Genomic DNA, 13,699 nt, shown 5'->3' with positions numbered 1-13,699 from the left:
TAGCCCCAGGAGACACAGTTACAGGATATATCCTTGTTCCTGTTCTGCGCATGCTCCCACCATAAGACAATCACTTCAGTCTGTGCCAGGTGGGCCACGTGGCACAAGTTACCCTGCCTTCCTACACGATGAATAAAGAGTGCACTGGATGCCAGGTGGCATCAGCTCATCAGGCTATGGTCCCACCTGGTCCCAGCGATCAAAAATAATCTGGGGTCTTTTCTTCATCCCCCACCGCTCTCCCCAGTTTTGGACCCTATGCGGGTCACGACGCTCCTCTGCTTTGGAACCATGTGTCTTGGCATCAAGAAAGGTCACCACATCATCCGTGTTGCCTACAACAATGGCCTGCCCATCCAGCAGATGTCTCCTCTTAGTTTTCATAGTAGCAATGCATTTTGTAGTCCTCACACCCCAGACTCAGTGACTAAAGGCATCAGGATTACTTGCATACTAACAGAACTGGTCCACAGTATCCCCGCCCCCCATCCCCAATAGCTGTTTTTTGTTTTGGTTTTTTTTTTTATGAACCAGTCCCTCTCTAGCAAAAAAATGCTGATCAAAAAGAATAAGATAAGACTACAAGAGCAAGAAGCAATTTAAATATGTTAAGGGACCATTTTCATCTTCAGAATTAAGGATTATTTTAATCTTACATCATTGCCTTTTCTCTTTTAATTTCCTTCTTAGTTTTATTTTAGGATTCCCTATTTTTAGTGTTCATACAGAGATTTCTTTAACTGAAGTACCGAATAGTTTCTCTGGTGTGAAAAACTATAATAGTACACAGGATCCTAATGAGATAATTAATAATGTGAAATAGGAAGTAAAGGGCTAAAGGTGTAGGGAAAGTGGGAGGGTGGGGGAAAGGTAATAAGGGAGAGGAAAAAAATATGAGAAACTGAACAAATGGAAATAAAGTTTGTAAATGAGGAGGGGAGGAAGGGGGTGAAGGGAGGGCAGGGACAAGGGGAAAAAATGAGAACCAAGACCTATTATGTAAAGGTACAGGATCCCAATGATGAATGTAACTGTATTGTATACCTAGATTGTACCAATAAACTCAATAAAAAGGAAAAAAAAATGCTGATCAACTAGACATGGTGGTGCATGCTTATTATCCCAGCACTTGGGAAGGTGAGGCAGGAGGATCACCGCGAGTTCAAGGCCAGCCTGGGCTACATACCAAGACCCTGTCTCAAAACAAGCAAAGCTAATGAAGGTTTTGGAACTCCAGATAAACTTTTTATAGAGGAAAATCATTTGCAGGAACAAATCTTCAGTAGGGGTGGAACCTCCCTATTCTGGAAACAGATGTCTATAAAGGACTTTTCTCCATAAGGACACCAAGTCAGTGCCAGGTTTCAAGGATTTTAAGGACAGGATAAGAATCTTTCTTGGAATAATACAGCAGGCTAGGAATTGAAAATTTGATGGTATAGTGAGAAAGCCAAGACCCTCAAGCTTATCACTAAGGACACAGTGCCAGGAGCAATAAGAAGTCACAGATGGGTTGGGGATGTAGCTCAGTGCTAAAGTGCTGACCTAGCATGCCCAGGTCCTGGGTTCAGTCCCCAGTACCTCACCTACACATAGACACAAGTCATGAATGACCCAGATCCTCTTCTAAAATGCCTTCCTGAGTTGCTAGGTCAGGACCGGACATGGTGGTTCACACCTGTTTGGTGTTCATCCCAGCACTTGGGGTGCTGAGGCTGGAGGACTATTGCAAGTTCAAGGCCAGCCTGGGCTACATAGTGAGTATAAGGCCAGCATGAACTACATAGCAAGACACTATCTCAAAAAAAAAAATGAAAAAAAAAAAAAAAAAAAAAAAAAAAGAAAAAGAAAAAGGAAAGGAAAAATAATTCTAACTGAACTGCTAGGCTAGTGAAATGAAGTACTATTTAGAGAATAACATACCTTACACATGTTTGCTTTTTTTTTTTTTTTTTTTAAAGCCAGGGCTTTGCATATGCTAGGGAAGCACTCTACCACTAAGCTATGTCCCAGCCCAAGGTCTGCTTCTTGTTGATAGAACTTCTGTAAATTCTTCTTTTACTGGTGATCTTCATCCCAATATCATTCCTTTGATTTTTCTTTCTTTTCTTTTCTTTCTTTTGGTACCAGGGATCAAATTCAGGACCTTGCGCTTGCCAGGTAGGCGCAGCACCACTGAGCTAAACCCCTGGCAATCCCAATATCAAAATGACACTTCTTCCTATGAACACTGTCTCTGATCCAGCCAATGGATCGAGCAGTTATAGCAGCCTTGAAGAACTATTACACAAAGCCGGGCATGGTGGGCATACCTGTAATCCCAGCACTTGGGAGGCTGAGGCAGGAGGATCACTGTGACCAGACTGGGCTACATAGTTCCAGGTCAGTCTCAACTACATAGACCCTGTCTCAAACAAACAAACAAACGAAACCCTATTACTCAAAAAGGACCTTTGTCCAGGCCATTGCTACAACTGAGAGAAATACTGAAAAGACACTAGTGAAATTCTGGAAGGATTATGACATGTGTGATTGTGAACAACCTTGCTTGTGCTTGGGGTGATGTCACCAGTGACAGACATCTGGAAAAAGATGCACCAGAGGTTCATCCATGACTTCAGAGAAATTGCCAAGGATGAGAAGTTTGCAAAAATCAAGAATATATTTCCTTTATGGTACAGAAGCTTTTTAGAGCTGGGTGTGGTGGTGCATCCCTGTAATCCCAGATCTTGGGAGGCTAAGGCAGAAGGGTCCCCCTGAGTTCAAGGCCATCCTAGGCAATAGTGAGCTCAAGACTAGCCTGAACTGCACAGTGAGACCCTGTCTCAACAAAATGAAAACAAACAAGTTTTTTAATTTGATGCCATCCCATTTGTTGATTCTTGGTATGATTTCTTGTGCAAACAGGTTTCTGTGAAGTCTTCACCTAACCTATGTCTTCAAAAGTTTTACATGTTTTCTTTCAGCAGATTAGTGTTTCTGCTTTAATATTTAGATGTTAGTTTTTGTTTTGTTTTTGTTTTTCATACCAGGGATCAACTCAGGATCTTGCACTTGCAAGGCAGGCGTGGTGCCACTGAGCTACATCCCCAGCCCCTGGACAGCCAGTTTTCCCATCACCATTTGTTAAAGAGGCTACCTTCCTCTGGTGGTCTTTTGTCAAAGATAAGGTAGCTAGAATTGTTTCTGCATCCTGTATTCTATTCCATTGATCCACAAATCTTGTGTGTTTGTTTGGGGGTTCTTTTGGCCAATATCATGTTTTTTGTTTTTTTAATCCCTGTAGCTGTGTGGTATAACTTTACGTCCAGGATTGTGATGTCCCCTGCCTTGCCCTTCTTGCCCAGAATTGCTTTTGTTGTTCTTGGTCTCTTCTGGTTCTATGTAAATATTAGGGTTGCTTTCTCTAGTTCTGTGAAGAATGGGGAGATATGTTTCCATTTTCTGATGACCTCTTCATTCTTTTTCAGAGTGCTGTAGTTTTCATTGTAGAAGTCTTTCACTTCCCTGATTAGGTTAATTCCTAAGTGTTTCATTTTTCTTGATGCTATTATGAAAAGGATTGTTTCCCTAATTCTTCTCTTGGTGAGTTTATTATTAGTGTACAGAGACAGTATTGATTTTTTAGTGGTAACTTTGTATCCTGTTATAGTGCTGAATTTGGTTATTAATTCTAGGAGTCCTTTGGTGGAGTTTTTGGGATTTTCTATGCAAATGATCACGTCATCTGCAAATAATGATAATTTAACTTTTTCCTCTCCTATCCATATCCCTTCCATTTCTTTCTCTTTCCTAATTGCTCAGGCTAGTATTTCCTAGTATTTTCAGAACTATGCATATATTTTTTTTTCAAGAACTATATTGAACAGAAGTGGTGATGACAGACATTTTCCTCTTGTTCCTCATTTTAGAGGAACAAGCCTTTCCTACTTCAGCCTTTCTCCATTTAATATGATGTTGGCTGTTGGTTTGTCATAGATGACTTATATCATATTGAGATGAAGACCTATACCTATTTTCTTCAGGTTCTTTTAATGCATGGATGTTGGATTTTGTCAAATGCTTTTCTGTATCTAATGAGATGATCTTGCGATATTTGTCTTTGGCTCTGTTTATGTCGTGTTACATTTATTGATTAGCTTATGTGGAACCATCCCTGCATCCCTGGAATAATGATTCTACTTGGTCATGGTGTATGATCTTTTTGATGATTTGCTGCATTCTGTTTGCCAGGGCCTTACTGAGGATTTTTGCAACTATATTCATTAAAGAGATAAGCCTATAGTTTTTTTTTATGGTTGGGCCCTTTTCTGGTTTTGGAATCAGGATAATGCTTGCTTCCAGAAATAACTTTGGGAGTACTGCTTTTTTTAAATTTAGAGATAGGGTCTCATTGTATAGTTTAGGTTGAACTTGAACTCATGGTGATCCTCCTGCCACAGCCTCCTGAGTGCTGGGATTACAGGCATGCACCACCACACCTGGCTCAATTTCATTGAAGAATTTGAGGAGTGTTGGCGTTAGATCTTCTCTAAAATTCTTGTAGAATTCAGCAGTGAATCCATCAGAACCTAAGCCTTTTAAGTTGGTAGTATTTTTTTTTTAATTTCTTCTTCAATTTCATTGGCTGATGTTGGTTGTAGGGTTGTTGTTTTTGTTTTGTTTTGTTTTTTGAGATAGGGTCTCACTATGTAGTTGAGACTGACCTGGAACTCACTATGTATCCCAGGCTGGTTTCGAACTCACAGTGATCCTCCTGCCTCAGCCTCCCAAGTGCTGGGATTACAGGCATGCGCCACCATGCACGGCTCTGGCTGATGTTGGATTATTTAGGATTTTTATATCTTCTTGGTTCAGCTTTGGTAGGAATCTATCCATTTCTTTTGAATTTTCCATTTTATTAGAGTACAGATTCTCAAAGCAAATACCAATGATCTGGATTTGGCAGAATCCATTGTGATTTTGGCTTTTTCATTTCTAATTACATGGATTTAGGTCTTTCGTTTGATTATTTTGCTAAGATTAGCTAAGTTTGTCTATTTTGCTTATTCTTTCAAAGAACCAACTCTGATTTATTTTTTTTGGTTCAATAATATTCATTGCAGCCGAGCATAGTGGCACATGCCTGTAATCCCAGCACTCAGGAGGTTGAGGCAGGAGGATCGCCGTGAGTTCGAGACCAGCCTGGGCTACACATTGAGCTCCAGGTCAGTCTCAACTATATAGTGAGAACCTGTCTCAAAAAAACAAACAAAAAAAAAACAAAAAAATTAATTTCTGCTCTGATCTTTATAATTTCCCTCCTACTACAAGCTTTGGATTTGTGTTCTTCTTTTGTAGTAATTTAAGGTGCCTTGTTAGGTTATTTATTTGAGTTTGCTCTGTTTTTCTGATGTGGGCATTCACTGCTAAAAACTCCCTTCTTAGGACTGCTTTCATTTGTCCCATAGATCCCAATGCGTTGTAGTGCTATTATTGTTTGATTGTGGGAACTGTCTAATTTCTTCATTAATTTGATCTGTGACCCATTGATTATTCAAGAGGGTATTGCTTAATTTTCATATGTTTGCATAATTTCTGTGGGGTTTTTTGCCATTGATTTGTAGTTTCATTTCACTATAGTCTGAATTATGCATGGGATAATTTTAATTCTTTTGCTTTGACTTAATATTGCTTTATGAGCTAGTATGTGGTCTATTTAGGAGAAAGTTTCATGTGCTGCTGAGAAGAATGTGTATTCTTTTGATGTTGGAAGAACATCCTAGAGGTATCTATTACGTCCATTTATTTGAAGGTTTGGTTTGACTCTGATATTTCTTTGTTGTTTTGTTTTTGAGATATAATCTCGCTATGTAGTTCAGGCTTGTCTTGAATTCATTGTGTAGCCTGGCTGGCCTGGAACTCATGTTGATCCTCCTGCCTCACCCAGCTGGGTTTACCTTTATGTGTGATTCATTCCCTTGCTCTAATAGCTTTTAAAATTTTGTCCCTGTGATGGACTTCTGGTACCTTGAGTATAGTGTGGCATGGAGAGATTCTCTTTTGGTTGTGGCTATCTGGGGTCCTACATGCTTCACATATCTGTTTATTTCTTTGCCTATGTTTGGGAAGTTTTCTGCTATTTTTTCTGTGAACATGTTTTTAATGCCATTTGTATTGTCTTCTGATTTTTCCCTTATTTCAATTACTTTTATTAGTGTCTTCTGAAAGTACCTGGATCGTTTTGGCAATTACTTCATTATCTGTTTAGTTATATCTTCTGTGATCCTGCTGAGTAACTCTGATCTGTTTTCTAACCTCCTTTGCTATCTTTTCTAGGTTTGGGTGTGGGCTTATGCCCAAGTCCCCTGAATTGGCTTCAGGGGAGTTGGGGTTTAGGGAAACACTTTGTCACCTTGTCTTCTCATGTGTTTCTATTATGTTTTGGGCTGAGGTTTGTGGGTGCTTATAGTGCAAAGGCTTTGTTGATAGTATAGAGATGTTTTTACATAGTTACTTTTTAGTGATGTACTTTGGGCAAAGCTAACTGTAGTCCAGTGGTGGTGAATCTACAACATGCGTGCCACAGAAGGCTATTTGTTATCACTGAAAGCTCTCAAGGGTTCGCCATCATTGCTATAGTCCTTTGCCTCAGCCCAAGATCCAACTACCTCAGTTAATTTGAGAGGTGTCTTAGTTACTTCTTTCATTACTGGGACAAAATACCCAACAACCAAAGTTAAAAGAGGAAAGGTTTATTGTTGCTCACAGTTTGTAGAGGTTTCAGTCCATAATTAATTATCTGGCTTCAAGGTAGGGTGGCGTGGCAAAAGGGCATTGAAGAAGAGAACAGTTGACAGTATGAATGTCAGGAGACACCAAAAACAGCAAGAAGCAGCAGCGTTCTTTTTGTCCTTTATATTCTATCAAAGCTATCCACCTTTGGGCATGTGGCGCTCACACCTAGCTTGTTACAACCTTAATCCCACCGTCACTCACATACCTTAGAACCAGTCATCTCTGAAAAGCCCCACCTATGACCACATGTTGCTTTAGGGGGATGTCTAGATACAAACCATAAGAGGAGGGGAGGATGTAGTGTAATTGGCCCAGTGCCAAGTTTTCTGGGCATGTATGCTAGTATTGTTAATGTCACAAAGGTAATCTGAGTGCTGGCTTACAGAAAAAAAATTAATGGCAACAATTATACAACCCTGGTAATAGCAAGCAAATTAGCTACAGCAGTATCACACAAGACGAATTGGATATTAATATACCACAAGAACAGATTATGTACCACCCTTAACCCTAGAGAAGAATTCACAATTATGGCGTAAACATTAAGACAATATTGACTTACAGCTAATATGTACTAAATGTTTTTTTGTTTTTTGTTTCTGTTTTGGGTGGTTTTTTTGAGACAGGGTCTGTCTACGCAGTTCAGGCTGACCTTAAACTCACTATGTATTCAAGGCTGGCTTCAAACCTGCAGTGATCCTCCTGCCTTGGCCTTCCAAGTTCTGGGATTACAGGCATGTGCCACCATGCCCAGCCAATATATACTAAATGTGACAGCCTTATTTATGCTAATGATGGAGAAGAATTCAACCATAATTTTATAGAATTATCTTAAGATTCGCCACCTGCCTTGCAAGCACAAGGTTCCAAGTTCGATCCCCGGTACAAAAAAATAAAAAAGAATTATCTAAAGAGTAATAATGCTTTATAGCTATACCATTCAAGATATAGAGAGTTGAGAATCAGTAAATGCAAGTGGAAAAATTTAAAACCTTAAACTATATGATATGAGAAAAATGAAAGAGAAGTGGGACAAAGGATCCTATTCGAGAGTAGAAAGATATTTACAAGATTAGGTAAAGCGGGCTAGAGATTTAGTTCAGTGGCACCTTGCAAGTGCAAGGTAGGTCCTAGTTCAATCCCTGGTAACAAAACAAAACAAAACAAGAGAAGGTTAAAGGTAACAGAAAGCACTGACAAGAAATAGAAGATAAGAGAAAAAGTAAATTACATAAGGAGTAAAATAAAGAAAAAAATAAAAGAAGAAAGATGAAAAGGGAGAAGCAGAAAACACTAAAAAAAAATGGGGGGGGAATAAGAAAATGTGATCAGAAGCAAGGAAAAAGAGCAAAAGAAAATTCCCCAAGTTCCCATAAAATGGTGAAGAAGGAAGAGGAAAGGCAAAGGAAAAAAAGAAAAACCAAAAGCCCCCCCACAAAAAAAGACTTTCACCTTCACACAAAAAAAGAGAGGGACGGGATTCAGCTCAGTAGAACTGCATCTGCACTGCAAGTGCAACATCCTGAGTTCGATCCCCAATGTCAAAGAAAGAAAAAGAAAGAAATTTCTCTATGATTTTGAATGTGTACTATTCTTCTGGGATCTACAAGTTTTGGGCAGTGTCCAATTTAAGACATGACCCTGCTCTTGCTGGTAAAGAAGGCAGTCAGACCCCCAGGTCCATGCAGGATGCAAGCACCAGCAGACAGTAGGAGTAAGGTGAAGTTTCCCATGCTGCAACTTTCAAATCCAGAGCAATTTAGGTTGGGCCTGGCCTCTGGCCAGAGGGCAAGGCCTGGGTTCTTTAGCTCAAACCCCACAGGGAGTCTCCTTCTAGCCTGTGCCCTGATTTTGACTGTCTGTCATGGCTGTCTTTTACCCAGTCACTGTGGGAACATAACACTGGGAGTCCTGAAGTGAGCAATTTAACAACTTAGTGAGATTCTGTTTCAAAATGAAGAAACAAAAAGAGCAGAGAGTCTGGGCATGGTGGCACATACCTATAATCCCAGCAGGATTCTGAGGCAGGAGGATTCCTATGAGTTCAAGGTCAGCCTGGACTACACAGTGAGACCCTGTCTCAAACCCCTTCCCCCCAAAAAAAGAAGAAGAAGAAGAGCTGAGAATATATATGGTTCAGTGTGAAGGCAATGGATGCACTCCCCAGTATCATAAGAAACAAAGAAAGAAAAGACGTTAAAGGGCCAGGGATTTAGCTCAGTGGTGCCGCAGCCTGCCTTGCAAGTGCAAGGACCCAAAGAAAAGATGTTAAATGAGGTCATAAGGATAGTTCTCTAACCCAGTAGTGTTACCACATAGCTCCTTCTCAAAGTGGCTGGTCAACTGAATTTTGGGTTGCTCACCTCTCCTTCTCCAGTGAGATTCCAGGATTTTCTCATCTCAGGCAAAGAAATGAATGAAATGAGCAAAAAGCAGGAGCTAAGTTTATTTGAAAAGTAAAAGGTGAAGAAGGAGAGAGAAACTAGCTCTGCAGAGTGAGCTTGGGCTAGGTAAAAGAGGAACAAGCAAGATAAAAGGACACCTTGGAGGAAGCAGAGTGGTCTATCATGAGGAAATCCATGATAGCACGCTATTCTTGGGGTCTGTGTCCTTTTTTTTTTTTTTTTTTTTTTTTTTGTACTGGGGGTCAAACTCAGGTCCTTGAGCTTTTGAGGCAGGTGGTGGAACCACTGAGCTAAATCCCTGGTCCCATTGGTGTGCTTTTATACTGTCCAGATCTCAAGGAAATCTGCAACAACTTCTACAAATGCGTCCTGAGAGGCGATGCTAGGATCCACGCCTCAGGCTGACATCCGGTCTAGGCCATCCTATTGAAAAGCTGCTGAATTCTAAGTAAAGTCTCTGTGCAAGGGCTTTGGGAATGGCTTTGGGAACTGCTCTGGGATGTATCCTGGGATTTTGTAATAGCTCACGCCTACTTCCCCAGCCAGTTTTGCCATACCCTAACTCCTACAACAGTAGGACTGAGATCCTTTCAAGAAGAGGAAGTAAAAACAGGAGTGTGCGAGCTCTGAAGAGAAGGCCATGTGAGGATACAGTGAGAAGGCAAACATCAGCAAGCCAGAGAGAAGCCTTGCCAGAAACCAAACCTGAGGGCACTTGATCTTGTGCTGCTAACTTTCACAGTTGTGAGAAAATAAATGGCTGTTGTTCAGGACATCCAGTCTGTAGTGTTCTGTTATGGCAGTCCTAGATGATTCATATGGTAGGGGAGTTACAGATATTATGTCACCATCAAGAACTTTTTTTTTTCTTTTTTTGAGACAGTGTCACTATGCAGTTCAGCCTGGCCTTGAACTCACTAGGTAGCGCAGGTTGGTCTCAAACTTGTGGTGATCCTCCTGCCTCAGCCTCCTGAGTGCTAGGACTACAGGTGTACACCCCCACACCCAGCATCAAGTACTTCTTTGCTGGGAGCACTGTGCTATCAATCACTATGGCCAGGCCTAGCTCGCCTCCTTCCACAGATGAGACAGGGCCCAGCTAGAGGAGAACGGATGACAAGAGGGTGTGGTGGAGCAAGGCCTGGCCAAGAAGAAGACAGTCTTCCTGCCTGCCCATTTGCCAGAAAACCATCAAGCATGATGCCCTGCAGACCTTAGCTACTCTCCTGGCTCCTGTGCTTCCCTTATCTCTATCACCATAAATAAAAGCTCTGCAGTTCTTTGGTGGTCTTTTTTCTCCCATCAGGAGTTAGAGCCCCACCTGGCCCCACCTTATCTCTCTTTGTCTTTTCCTGATCTCCCACCATCATTTCCCACTCCATGGATCCTTCAGCCGTGAGGGCTGCGGTACTTCTTGATGATGACGATGATGATGATTTTGGTGCTGGGGATGGTACTGGGTATTGAACCCAGTGTTACTTTAAGAACCAAGATAGTGGTCTCACTACATTGATTCAAAAGAAGGAAGTTATAGAATTTTTATTGGAAATAAGAAGTAAAACAGGTTCTGGATTTCCAGGAAGGGTCCCAAGTGCGTGACTGTGTTAGGGTTTTGGGGTGCTGGGGACTCCTTCTAGAGATTCTTTCTAGAGTTGGGGTTAGGAATTTGTCTGTGGGATCCACCAATCTTGGCCTTGTGTATAACACAATGTTGCTACATTGGGCATGACATCCTGGAAGTAGCAAGTACTTTAGGCACCTTATTAAAAACTGAAAAAATCAAATACGGTGACACACACCTGTAACCCCAACACTTGGGAGGCTGAGGCAGAAAGATCACAAGTTTGAGGCCAGCCTAGGCTACATAATGAGTTCAAACCCTGTCTAAACTAACAAACAAAAAGCAAAACAAAAATTCTATAAGTCCAGGCTGTAGTACTAGCTATGCTTCAAGTGGACCTTATGATCCAGCCCATCCAGTGAAAATGTCAAATAAGGAAGTTGCATGGAGTCTCTGGCAAGAGTTGGATCACCACTGATTTCTAGGATTTGAGAGTAAATCCACACCCTTTTCTGTAGGTAACTGCTCTTATTGTGCTAGCTTCCGGGCCCTGGTAGATGTTGAAAGTCTATCCACAGGATGCTGAGTGACCATCTGACCCAAGCTTCCCATTTTGAGTTAGGTCATTTATCTCCCCTACCAAGCAGTGAGGCTGAGTAGCTCAGCAGCTGTCTCTACCTTCAGGTAGAAATGGTATGTAAGAAGTGCAGCTCACACATGAGTAAGCTGCATGAGCAGGTAATTTCCCTTAGACCCCAGCTCCTGCTGTGCTGCCTCTTAGTGGGGAGTTCCTTATGACTACAGCCTGGTTTGCAGATGGCTCTGCCCCATATGCTGGCACCACATGTAGAGAACAGCAGACGCATTAAAGCTCCACTCAGGTGGCCCTGGAGGACAGTGGTGTGCTGAAGATTCACTGAAGATTCAAATCTGTCAGAAGAGATTTGGGTCACCTACCAGGTAAAGAACACTGAACAGCTGAGATCCTGGCAGAGGGCAAAGGGAACATGGAATGAATAGTAGAAAACTAAAGCTATAAATATTAACCATGGCCAGTGACCAGTTACAGAAACGAGAACTCTTAAAGCAATGCATATCTCCTTCCACTTGTGATACAGGTATCTATAATTATAATTTATAAATACTATGATAATTATAAACATACACATGTAAATATATAAATAAAAATTTATTTAGATAGTTTTCTCTTTTCCTTCCTGTATTTTATGCAAATTGAAAGTTTACAATTCAGTTTTCTGCTAATAGAATTATAAGATAGGAATGCGATTGGTTTTGAGAATCATCAGCATAGCCAGAGATAGATAAAATGACTGTTAGGACTTTCTATGTCTTTATTTTGAGAAATGGGTGAGAACGTATTTATACACACTGGGGATTTAGCTCAGTGGTGCCGCTGCCTGCCTCGAAAGTTCAAGGTCTTGAGTTCGAGTCTCGGTACAAATGAGAGAGAGAGAGAGAGAGAGAGAGCATACCAGGGATTTAACTCAGTGGTTCTGCCACCTGCCTCGCAAGCACAAGCACCCCTGTTCCATCCTCGGTACCAAAACAAAAAGAAAAAAGAAAAAAAGAGAGAATGTATTTGTACAAAAGATGTTGCACTTTGTTAGGTGGAAAAATGAGAGCTGTTATATGGAAGTTCAAAATGTAAGGTGTGGGCCCCTGCGAGTGGGGATCGTGCACCCTGCTCCCTCCAAGGGAGCTGTGTATCAGTGTTCCTGGCTGCAGTGAGCTGCCTCAAAAGTTTTCTGCCGCCATCCACAGTATCAAGGCTGTGCTGACAGTGAAGGGCCTCAACACGGGCACTCTCATCGCTGAGAGCTGCTCTTCTTGGCTAAATGGGTTTGAGTTAGGATCCTCAGTGGAATAACCCCCCATTAGCTTACATGTTAGCTACATAGTTAGTCCAGGGACCTAACTGTCTATCTATGAAAGCATTTGTATGTTATGGTGAGTGCTACGTTTGGAGAAGAAACCAAAGAATCTCTCACGGATGAAGAAGAGATAGTCACGATGATGGCGAACCTACTACTAAACTTAGATTTGTGCCAAGTGATAAGTCAGTATTGGAGGCGATGTTCAGCCTGGCACACAGATGGTGAGGAGGAAGACTGGGATGATTATGAGGGAGAAGAGTATGATGCCGAGGCACATGAACAAAGGTGAGGTATCCCCACATTTGATTCCTATTTAACAGCAGAAGGGTGAGCTGCACTGGAGCTACAAGAGCAGCAAGGGTAACATGGCTGGGCTCTGGACAGAGGATTCAAGAAGAGATTCTGAAGATATCATGGAGGTAGATAGCACAACAACAGTTGCTGGGCTGCTTGAGGATGCAGCTGTTGATTGCTGAAAATGATTTATGCTACTTTCAGATCCTGCTCATAACTGTAGGAGAGAACCTGGTGCCTCTTCACTCCAGCATGAAGCTTTTTCCTCAGCCAAAACTCTCTTAGACCAGTTCTCCCTCAAAATAAACTATACTAAGATAGCAAATTGTCACTAGCAAAAGAAACTACAACCTTTATTAACAAAAGTAAATCAGCTTAACCAAGGGGGTAGTTTCTTATTTATCCTAAAACTTTCTGTGTCTAGGTATCCTCTGAATAGGCCTATAAGTCCTACCTTTCCTGTATGCATTGTCTATATGTTAGAAGGCTGCAGTGTTGAAAATGCACAAGATCTGGGTGGGAATTAGGGAGGCTAAAGTTAAGATGCCTCTTTGGGGCCTAGAGATACCCTTACCACTGAAAGAAACGGTACAGGTCTCAGAAGAATCAAGCTCTGTCATTCTCCACAGGAGCGAGAGTGTTTTATTTATTTATTTTGGTTACCGGGGATCAAACTCGAATGCTTGCACTTTCAAGGGAGGCGCCAGAACCACTGAGCTAAATCCCCGGCCCAAGAGTGTTTTATTAATTTGGAGCTCAATGAATTA

The 13,699-nt window shown here is 41.5% G+C and overlaps 1 pseudogene; it reads left to right on the top strand.

Annotated features, from left to right (window-relative positions):
• The first annotated feature begins 2,562 nt into the window (after positions 1-2,562).
• Positions 2,563-13,181, top strand: LOC117287314 (annotated as a pseudogene).
• Positions 13,182-13,699: the final 518 nt, after the last annotated feature.

Source organism: Fukomys damarensis, unplaced genomic scaffold, assembly GCF_012274545.1.
Source record: "Fukomys damarensis isolate Sample0158 unplaced genomic scaffold, DMR_v1.0_HiC HiC_scaffold_23, whole genome shotgun sequence".
Classification (NCBI taxonomy): Eukaryota; Metazoa; Chordata; class Mammalia; order Rodentia; family Bathyergidae; genus Fukomys; species Fukomys damarensis.
Note: the sequence above shows the minus strand (reverse complement) of the source record. Positions and strands in the feature narration are given on the sequence as shown.